General features: G+C 39.4%; 1 long non-coding RNA gene across 2 annotated transcripts in view; it reads left to right on the top strand.

The window, feature by feature from the left end:
* Positions 1–533: 533 nt before the first annotated feature.
* LOC134350473 (uncharacterized) overlaps positions 534–10,684 on the top strand; it is a 39,741-nt gene continuing 29,590 nt past the window's right edge. For both annotated transcript variants that reach the window (XR_010018906.1, XR_010018905.1), the window contains exon 1: positions 534–664. This is a non-coding gene — a long non-coding RNA (uncharacterized LOC134350473). The remainder of the gene's footprint in view (positions 665–10,684) is intronic.

Below are 10,684 nucleotides of genomic sequence, written 5' to 3'. Positions count from 1 at the left end.
TAATTGCACTTACATGTTGGGCCCAGAATAGTTCCTCTGAAACAATTACACTGACAAATTTAAAGTTGCTGACCCTCTCCACCTCTGATCCTCTGATGAGGACGGGCTCATGGTTTTCTGTTTCCTCCTGAATTCAGTAATCAGCTCCTTGATCTTGTTGACGTTGAGTAAGAAGTTGTTTTAGCACCACTCAATCAGACTTTGATTCAGCCAACAACATTGGTGTTGTCAGAAAACTTGAATATGGCATTGGAGCTGTGCTTAGCCACACAGTCATAATGTTAAAGAGAGTAGAGCAGGGGGCTAAGCACATAGCCTTTTGGTGCACCTGTGCTGATGGAAATTTTGGAGGAAATGGTGTTACCAATCTGCATTGACTGTGGTTTACAAAATCAAGAATCTAATTGCACTAAGTGGTATTGAGGCCAAGGTCTTGATGCTTCATGATTAGTTTTGAGGGGATGGAGGTATTGAACACTGAGCTGTAGTTGATAAATAACATTCCTATGTATGCTTCTTTGCTGTCCAGGTGTTCCAGGGTTAAGTGAATAGCCAATGAAATGGCATCCGCTGTGCACCTGTAGGTAAATTGGAGCAGATTCAAGTCGCTTCTTAGGCAGGAGTTGATGCGTTTCAACCTCTCAAACACCTCGTGACTGTGGATGTAAGTATTACTGAATGAAAATCATTGAGACATAGCAATACAACAGGTAGATAGAACCGTTGCCCTCATTGATTCAAAGGATATTATGATGATTCTTTAGTACTGCATTCAACTGAATATTCTCTGGAGGTATAGGCCATGTACTTTGATCTTAACTTCAGAAATCTGACCTTGTTTTTGTGTTTGGGTGAAGACTGTAAGGAATAAGAAGTTGGATAACCCCAATGAAAACTGATATGATTGACCAAATTATTGATGAACTAGTAGTGCTTGACATTGTTGTTCATTTATTCTGTCACTTTGCTCATTTGGATTTGTCTAATAAAATAATCAGCTAGGTTCACTGTGTGTGGGTAGGAGAAATCAGGGTCTGTGTTGTTATGTGGATGCCAGGGTGGTGGTTATACTGGAACAGACTAGCGTAGGCTGTAGCTTGTTCAGAATTTGAATCAAACTAAAAATAACATATCATGGAAGTTTTCCAACAGTGGCTAAACCAGCTTAATCTGATCATAATCTTCCTTTGGCTTGATTGATATCAATGAAAGGTTCCATGTTTGCTGGGAAGTCGCAGTGATCTGATAGTTTTTTTTCTCCTCATATGTAACTTTGCCAATTTGCCAATCAATGTGCTGTTGGATTCAATTAATTACATTCAGATAACACCTGCACACTTACCATCTGACCTGTCAGGGTGTATCCATTGGTTGTGTGAAGCATTTGTCAAGTACACTGTAATACATCCTAACAAGTTAGATAGGATGATTATATAATTTGGTCTTCTGGCTAAAAGGCAATTTACAACTGATTGACTAACATTTTTGATCGACTTCATGGTTAGACAAAGAATTTCTGCTTTAGTTCATTGCTAACCTTTCTGAATGGAGTGGATAAGGATCTGTTTAGATGCTGGCAAACACCAAGTAAAGCCTGAAGAACATATGGCTTACATTAAACCAACTCTGATTGCATGTTTTATTACTGGCAATGGAGCTTGCCAGTTCTCTGCAATTGGAATTCGCTTGATAGTATCTTGGAGAATGGTTAGTGCTTCCAACTCTTTCTTGATATAGGTAGCAAAATCAAAATGTGACATTTTGTCCCAGTCTCGGTAATTAAAATAATGAAGCCCAGGTGTATCCTACAGCACAAATGAAAATGTCCTTGGCCAAATGGTTTCATTTTAACTTATTATGGTGTTAGCTTTCCCTCATATTTTTCTTTGACATTCCAAGATTATGCTTGCTTTGGTAACACTGACTGCAATATATCAAGATGGATCAAATTTAATATATAATTTTTTTCACTAAGTAACTTGATTTTCAGAGGTGTGATTAAATTCTGAATAAAATTTTGGAGATCTGATTGGGCAACAGATAGTGAGAAAAGATTATCTAAATGTTTGATTGCTTTATTAATATGCCAATCAGTAAATTTACTTCCTGGATTAAACACTTTTGAAGCCAAAGCTGTCATGTTACCAAAAAAAAAGGGATGCTGTATTTAGATTGGTAGGAATTCTAATTCCTTTTGGGGTGCCATGAGAGTCAAACATAAACACTGTGAGATTATTTTTTGAAAGATGCATAGCAAATCTGAAGCCATTTAATCAATAAGTAATCATGAGAAATGGCAGGATCAGTTTGAATGTGAACTAACATTCTGAAATGTAGATAGATTTTCCCTCTTTAACCCTCTCCCTCAGGAAGGAATGCCTGGTACAGGACTTACTTTCACTCGCATCACCATTCTTCACATGCAAGTCTATCCCAATCCTCATCTGCAACAGATATGGTGTACAGCAGAACCCGCTTGCAGGATCTCAGGCCAATTCTTTTCCATTCTCCAAGCCCAAGGATATTGAGGCCAGATTCATTACGGTTAACGCTATACTGGCTGAAATCAGTGGAGGTCAACTAACTGAAATTCATATGGGCTCCATCTTGGATGGCATTTAATTTAATTCTGCATCAACCTGCTGACTTTACCAGCTGAACCATCCATCAAAAGGCAGCCAGTATTTAATGGCTGGATCAGTGCTGACAGATGCATCTTTTCTGAGAACAGAATATCTTTGTACATAACCTCAGACCGTGATGGTTCTGTTTTAAATTACATTATGTAGTTATTTTGTGCGCCTGAGATTTAGTACAGGTTCAGTATTTAAAACCTGTTTGTGTGAATTGAGGAAACAGATTAAATTGCTTTATGTCAGCAAGGAGGCAGACATTTGTAAGTGCCTAAATATGTAAACATTTTAGATGCTTTATACAAACATAGAGATTTACAGCACGTTACAGGCCCTTCGGCCCACAATGGTGTGCCGACTGTGTAACCTAAATGTTTTAATTTTTTAAAGTAGTAAAAGACTATGACAATGAACTTTACATGATGCAGGACAACTATGGAGCAGGGAGAAAGATTTGGCAATTAGGAGGGTAAGATGATCCATTGAGCATTTTGGACACATAAAAGAATACAGCTGTTGAAATCTGAAGTAGGATACCTAGCATGTCAGTCAGGATCTGTGGAGGCAAAGCTTGCTCAGGACTCTGCATTAGGACTGAGAGTAGAGAGAAAGTAGTCAGTATGCAGAAGTGAGAGGGAGGGGTGCACTAGTACAAAGAAGTGAGAGGAGAGTGATGAGCCAGAGGCTGATTGGTGTTGGGGGGTATGATGCTCAAATGGAGTCAAATGGGAAAAAGGTGTTTTAAGTCAGAGGCTGGTAGGTGATAGGTAGAAACAGATAAGCAAAACTGGGCAGATGGTGCTGGGTAATACTAATACTCCAGCTCCCTTTACATTCTGCTTATTTCACGTTTTATAAGTATTTGTTTTAGCACTTTTTTAAGATACTGTGATTGTGTAATGTAAGTGATTTATTTAGAACCTTCTGATATGGCTACTCATATGCTCCCTCTTCTCCCTGACCTGGCTTCATCTGCTCACCATTCCTCCTCCTCCCATCTGGCTCCAGTGTTCACTCGGTGAATGACAGGCTTGTTTGCGTTTACCTGCGGCTCCATTAGTGCGTGATGATTGGCCTGCTGCGAGATTGTTCTTGCCGGCAACATTCAATGCAGCATCAACCCACATGGCATGACACTCAGGGATTAGGGCTAAGTTATTATTCTTTTTTTATGACTGACTGTTTACTGCCATTATAATTATATGTGCTATATGTGCCTTGTTCTGTGAATGACTGCTGATACTGTGTTTTGCACCTTGGCCCTGGATCAAAGCTGTTTTGATTGGTTGTATTCATGGGAATTCATGTGTAGTTGAATGACAATTAAACTTGAACTTGAACTCACCTACCAGTCTCTGTCTCATCCTCTCTTTCTCTCACTTCTATATCGTGACTATCTTCTATTTACACACTCAGAAACTGAGCCTTTTCTTCACCCACAATAATAGGTCCTTCCAAAACGACTACAAATTAGATAAGTCATGGAAATAGGAAGGCAAAATTCAACCGGAAAATGAGCTATATTGGAAATTACTTTTTAAGACTAGCAGCTTCAGTTTGACAACTGTGGTGTGAAATAATCTAGCGTTGACAAGAGTATTCTTTTGTGGTTCTTCACTTTCACGGTTTTCTCCTGTACTTCAAATTTCAGATTTAAATTTCTATTTCACACTTCAAATAAATATTGTGATACAATAGAATTCAATATACCAAAGCTAGAGCAGAATCTAAGCTAACACATTTCTCTGTAATGGGAAATTCAATTCACAAACCTTCTGTTAAATGAAAAGTAAACGGTAAGTAGGAGTTGTGCTTTGCTATATGTTGCTTCTTTCTCAATCAGAGGTTTAGTTGTTTGTGCCAGACTATAGGAAGGTTCTGTACTAAATCTGAGCTCTTATCTATCATCAACATAATGCAACATCAGTGGTACAAACTTCTGTGCAGAAAGCTGCGTGGACTTGAACTGTTCTCTGTAGACATGAAAGACACTGCATATTTCAAGAAGAATATGGGGAAATTCTTTCTGGTGCCCTGACCAGTGTTTATTGCTTATCAGGATCATTGAACAGAGTGAGGAGAAGTTTCTCCACAGTTATGTTGAGTCTTTTTTTATTTTGATACAATACCCAATATTTTTACCCAATATTTTCCAAAGTAGTATTCATCATCATGGAATCTTAATGATATTCAGCACAAACTAGTTTTTGTGTTTATTTTAAAACATTGTACTGCAACTTTTAAAAGTCCAGCCTTGCCCATGATACCAGCCAGGTCCTTCGTTGGAGTCAATGACCACTGGAATTTTCCACTAATTTGTTGATCAGCTCTAAACTTTGAAATTGAGCTCTAATTTATGTTCAAGGACCTAAACCTTGTAAAGAGTACTTAAATGGAATGCTCTTCTACACCAATATAATGAGCAGGTAATTCTGTACCTTGATAAAATGATTGATTTTATGATAATTAAGAATAAAACATATTTTATTCTAAAATGCTGCCTGATTGTTTAGGCTGATGGCTGATTTTAGCAGGCAGTGATACGTAAGTAAGTGTGTGTGGAAACTTCTGGTACATTTGTGCCAATTCGTTGAGTTCACCCATGACAGAAGCTGTACCTTAAGTGCTCATGATAACAATTATAATTTAAACATGAGCCAATATCTTCCTGTGCTCAGATGAATAATGAGGAAGGTGGATTTCCTTTGGATAGTGAGGACCAATACTGGGAGACCCTAGTGTGCAGCAAATATAAGAATCATAAAAGCACTCACTGTATAAATAGGCAAAGCTTTGGTTATACATGCTGTTCCCACACAATCCCTGCCACCACCATCCGAGATTCTACCATTGTTAATGACAATGCTATACTTAATCATTTTCCATTTCTTCCCTTTGTCTGACTAAATAAGGTTTCACATTTAGTTCAGTGCACTTTAAAATTAGAAAGTTTGCCAATTATGTTAAGCCTCAGGAGTCTATAACAGTTGAAGCAGTAGTAATATTAAATAGGCAACTCCCCCTATCCCCTAGACAACATGTGAAGACAGACTCCGGCGGATTGAGCGGACGAGACCGATGGAAGGTCCAACGGTCAAGAAGGCGGTCTCTGCAAGCGTCGTGGAACGTGTAGAGCAGGACAAGACACAGAAGACGTCCTGGTCATCCACTGTGCCTAGTCCCATCTCCAGCCGTCTCGACTCTGTCTTGCCACTGGATCCAGATGGGAATTGGGAAGAGAGAGTGAGGCTGACGCTGCGCAACTCTCCCTCACTTAAATCCAAATCACGCGCTAGTCTCGACACCATCAATAATGGTGTCGCGGTCCTCATCAACGTACGATGGATGAACAACAACAACAACAATATTAAATAATAGTCTCCATTTTAACAGATTGAACAATTGTAGCTGCACACACAAAATGCTGAAGGAACTCAGCAGGGCCTGTAGCATCTGTGGAAGGAAATGAATAGTGTACATTTTGGCCTGAGACTCTTCAGCAGGACCATAAAGAAAGGGGGCAGAAGCTGGGAACTTTGATCAATGATAGCTGCTGGAACCAATTGAGTGATTTTAAGACCAATGATTTTGTTGTACACATTTTCTTCAGACATATCAGATTTTATTGAAAAATCATAGAACTATTTTTAAAAGAAGTGCTAAATTAAATAACTGAAAAAATGATGTAGGTAGTACCCAAAGGGAGTTGGACTATGAGTACTACAGTGGCCAACATGCATAATTGAAATAACTGAAAGATTAGAGTGACTGTTCAGTAGATAAGAATAACTGTTCTACTGTCTTTTGTCCAGCTGCCTGTTTTGGCACTTGGTGTGCTTTTAATGCATATGAGTAGTAATGGTGCTGATTGAAACTGGGTGTGTGGGAAGGGGATAGGGTTTCAAAACACTTGCAGCTTCGTGCCTTAGCTATGAGGTAAAACTGGCACTGCTATTAATTGGGTCAATGAGTAAGTTCTACAGTCAAATCAAGAAAATAGGTTCAAAAAACTAGGAAAATAAGTTCCTTTCAGTAAGAAAGAGACACAAGATGATTATTATTTATTTTTCATCATTACAAATTTCACTTACAACCAAAAATGTGTTTTGCTTCCAATTCATCAGACATTATCTGACCTTCATCCTTTATTTTTTTTTCCCCCCCAATGCAGGCTTTGGTTCCTGAACTTGTGCACCGCAATTTTCAGCCCATGTCTTCTGCCTTTTGTTATCACAAAGAAGATCAGTGTTTCATCTTAAATTGAGGATCTTGACTTTTTGCTTAAGGAGGATTCCTGCTTGCATAATAAATAGTTTCAAGTATTCAGCTGTTGAACAGCTTTCAGGGATCATGGGGCATATTTGAACTCTTTGAAGTCTCACTGAAATAAACTTGTGCAGCAAAGGTTTTGTTAGCATTGTCAAATAAGAAAAATTACATGCTATTCTTAACCTTTTACTGGGGCCCATGTTCTACAGGACAGATATATTTAAAAGCGGGTCATACAGCACCACTGAAAATGTTCTGGTGAGAACCTCTTGCTGTGTGGATGAATTATGAAATTCAATCTCTTCACTATATTAATAAATTTTGATATACTATGCAGAGAATCATTTCCTGACCCATTTCCTTTTCAGTTTTACCTTTTCTCTCAGTGTTCTGGTATGAATCCAAAAACATTGTGGCCTGTTAGTACAGTATCCAGGTGTCAGTCCTGCATTTATCAGGTAGCATTGCAGAGCTGTTTAACCACGCTATTGTTTTGTATATTCAGAGTTGCATAATAAAGCCAATGTGACTTACACTTCCACAGGTGGGGTATGAGGTAGATGATGTGGATGGGTAGGTAGGTTGAGGTAGTACACTCATTCAACCATTTATTCAGGGCTCTTGTGAATGCTCCTCCTGCACTTTGAGTGGTCAAAGGCCAGAAGTTCTCAGCAGTCAGTGGAAATGTTACATTCCTTCAAAGAAGCTTTGAGCACATCATTGAATCTTATCCTCAATCTACCTGATCATTCCCCCCAGGCGGAAAAAAAACACGGAATAAAGTGGGAGTTTCAGTAATCTGGTGTCAGGCATGTGAATGACATGATAATAGGAATAGAAACTGTTTGAAAATCTAAGCAGGTTAGGCAGCATCTGTGGTAGGAGAAAGGGTCAACATTTTGGTCTGCAACCTTTTCTCAGAAGTGATGCCATGGCCTGCTCAGCATTCATTTTGAGGAGACGAGAATATAAAAGCCAATATGTAATGTAAAGGCTGTATAAGGCATTGGTCAGATATATTTGAAGTACTCTGAGAAGTTTAGGGCTCCTTATCTAAGAAAGGATGTTTTGACATTAGGGAGGGTCCAAAGGAAGTTTACAAGAAAGATCTGGGAATGAAAGTGTTAAAGAATGAGGATTGTTTAATGACTCAGGGCCTGTACTCACGGGAGTTTACAAGAATGCAGGGGGATCTTATTGAAACCTACCAAATATTGAAAGGCCTAGATAGAGTACACGTGGAGAGGATGTTTCCAGTAGTAGGTGAGTCTAGGTCTAGAGGGCTCAGGCTCAGGATAGAAGGACAACCATTTACAACAGAGATGACAAGGAATTTCTTTAGCCTGAGGGTGGTGAATCTATGAAAGTCATTGCCACAGATGGTTATTGAAGCCAAGTTATTGGGTGTACTTAAGGCAGAGGGTGATAAGTTCTTGATTAGTAAAGGCTTCAAAGGCTATAGGGAGAAGGCAGGAAAATGGGATTGAGAGGGAATATAAATCACTCATGATTAAATGGCAGGGTAGACTTGATGGACCAAATGACCTAATTCTGCTCCTATGTCTGATCATTTTGTGGAGTGTACTTATCACCTCGGTGCTGGAGATACTGGCCTGGGTGATAGGGATAATGTTGGCCTGCTTATCCTTCCAATGAATCTGGATATGCCTATAGATCTGGTCTCATAAGCACATAGAAGGGAAAGAAACACTGCTGCCCAGTAGACCATGAGGCCAGACCAGATCTGAGGCCTTGATCTTCAAATACCTATTTCCTCAAACAATCAAAGGTTCTGCCAGAGCATTGAAAATGGTCGTGAATTTCAACATTGTTGTCTGCCTTTATCATGGCTTCTGAGAGAAGGGAAATGGTCCATATTTACAGTGTCTCATCCTGAACCTTTACCATGGTGAAGTAGGAGCCAATTAGTAGAGGCTTTTGGTCTTGTTGATATTGAGTTAAAGCTTTTCCTCCTCCATAACTTGATGAATGAGTTGACAAGGCTTTGGAGTTCACCCCCTGAGCATGTGCAAATACAAACATTATCTACATACTCTACCTTGGCTACTGAGGTTCGGGTGACTTTGGTTCCCGAGTTAGTTGCTGCCAAACAGTTCCCGATTACCTCTGAAGATTAGTCCTGTCCCCAGCAGGGGTTTGGGGTTTGTATGAGGTGAAGTGCAGCACTGTAACGAGTAAGATTATAAGAAGTGTTAGAGCGGTGACCATTGGCTTGTTTGACACCAGACATTACTGAAATTGTTTCTGTTGGTGAATTTTATTCTCTACAAGACAGAGACAAGCAGTAGCAGTCACTTACATTATGTCACCAGGGCTGATGCAGGGGAGATTTATTTTTTTTTAGATTTAAGAGAATGCTGCCAGAACTGGAGGATTATAGTTAAGAGGAGCGACTATCTAGACAGGGTTTATCAAAGTTCAAAGAAAGTTTTATTCTCGAAGTACATGTATGTCACCATATATAACCCTGATTCATTTTCTTGTGGACATACTCAGCAAATCCATAGAACAGTAACTCCAAGAGAATCAATGAAAGATCAACCAGAGTGCAGAAGACAACAAACTGTGTAAATACAAATGTAAATAAATAGCAATAAATGAGATAGAGTTCTTGAAAGTGAGACCACTGATTGTGGGAATATTTCATTGATGGGTACACTTACTGATGTTGAGTGTAGTTATCCCCTTTTGTTCAAGAGGCTGGTAGTTGAGGAGTAGTAACTGTTCCTGAGCCTGGTGGGGTGAGTCCTGAGGTTCTTGTACTTGATGGCAGCAGTAAGAAGAGAGCATGGCCTGGGTGGTGGGGATTTCTAATGATGGATGCTGCCTTCCTATAACAGTGCTTTGGGTAGATGTGCTCAATGGTGCGGAGGGCTTTACTCATGCTGTACTGGGCAGAATATATGACTTTCTGTAGGATTTTCCGTTCAAGGCATTGGCGTTTCCTTACCAGGCTGTGATGCAGCCAGTCAATATACTCTCCACTACACACATATAGAAGTTTTTCGAAGTTTTAGATATCATGTGAAATCTTCACAAACTCCTGAGGAAGTAGAGGTGCTGCCATGCTTTCTTTACTTTGGAATGAAGGTTTAATCAAGGAAAATAAAATTATGCTAGGACTTGATGAAATGAAGGAGAAAGAGCCTTTAAGAATGCAATAACTAGGGGGTCGTAGATTAAGGCTGAAAGTTAGTAGTGTTAGAAGTATTAGAAGAGAATTAAGAAAATATTCTAATTATTTGCGAGATTTCAAAATTTACTACCCACCAGGGTGGTGGGAAAAGAAATCCTGAACAGAAAAAGAGCCCTCACTTACACGACGATAAACCAAGGTCTCGGAAGTATGAATCATCTGACTCATTTTTGGCTGGCTGGTCATGGAAATTTGAACACAAGGATGAGGTTTTTAAGATCAAGTGTTGCCTGGCTTAAGGGGAGGCAGTTTAGGTCAATGAACTTGAAATGATAGCTGAATGTGACTTATATTCACAGGGTACAGAAATATTATTTGGCCCATTGAGTCCACACCGTCATTCAAACACTTACTCATACTGATCAACACAGTGACCCATTTGCTGTGAATTGGGATATGGGCGGCGGAATGTGAGACAGTGAAAACTTATCAGAGAGTGAAGTGTGGCTGATCAAGGGCACTGGATTGGTATGAAAGGTATAAAGGGCTTCAGTAACAGATGTGCTGTGATTGAAGTGGGTGTTGGGCAATTTTACAGCAATAGAATTAAGTTGTCAATGTGATG

Source organism: Mobula hypostoma, chromosome 8, assembly GCF_963921235.1.
Source record: "Mobula hypostoma chromosome 8, sMobHyp1.1, whole genome shotgun sequence".
Taxonomy (NCBI): Eukaryota; Metazoa; Chordata; class Chondrichthyes; order Myliobatiformes; family Myliobatidae; genus Mobula; species Mobula hypostoma.
Note: the sequence above shows the minus strand (reverse complement) of the source record. Positions and strands in the feature narration are given on the sequence as shown.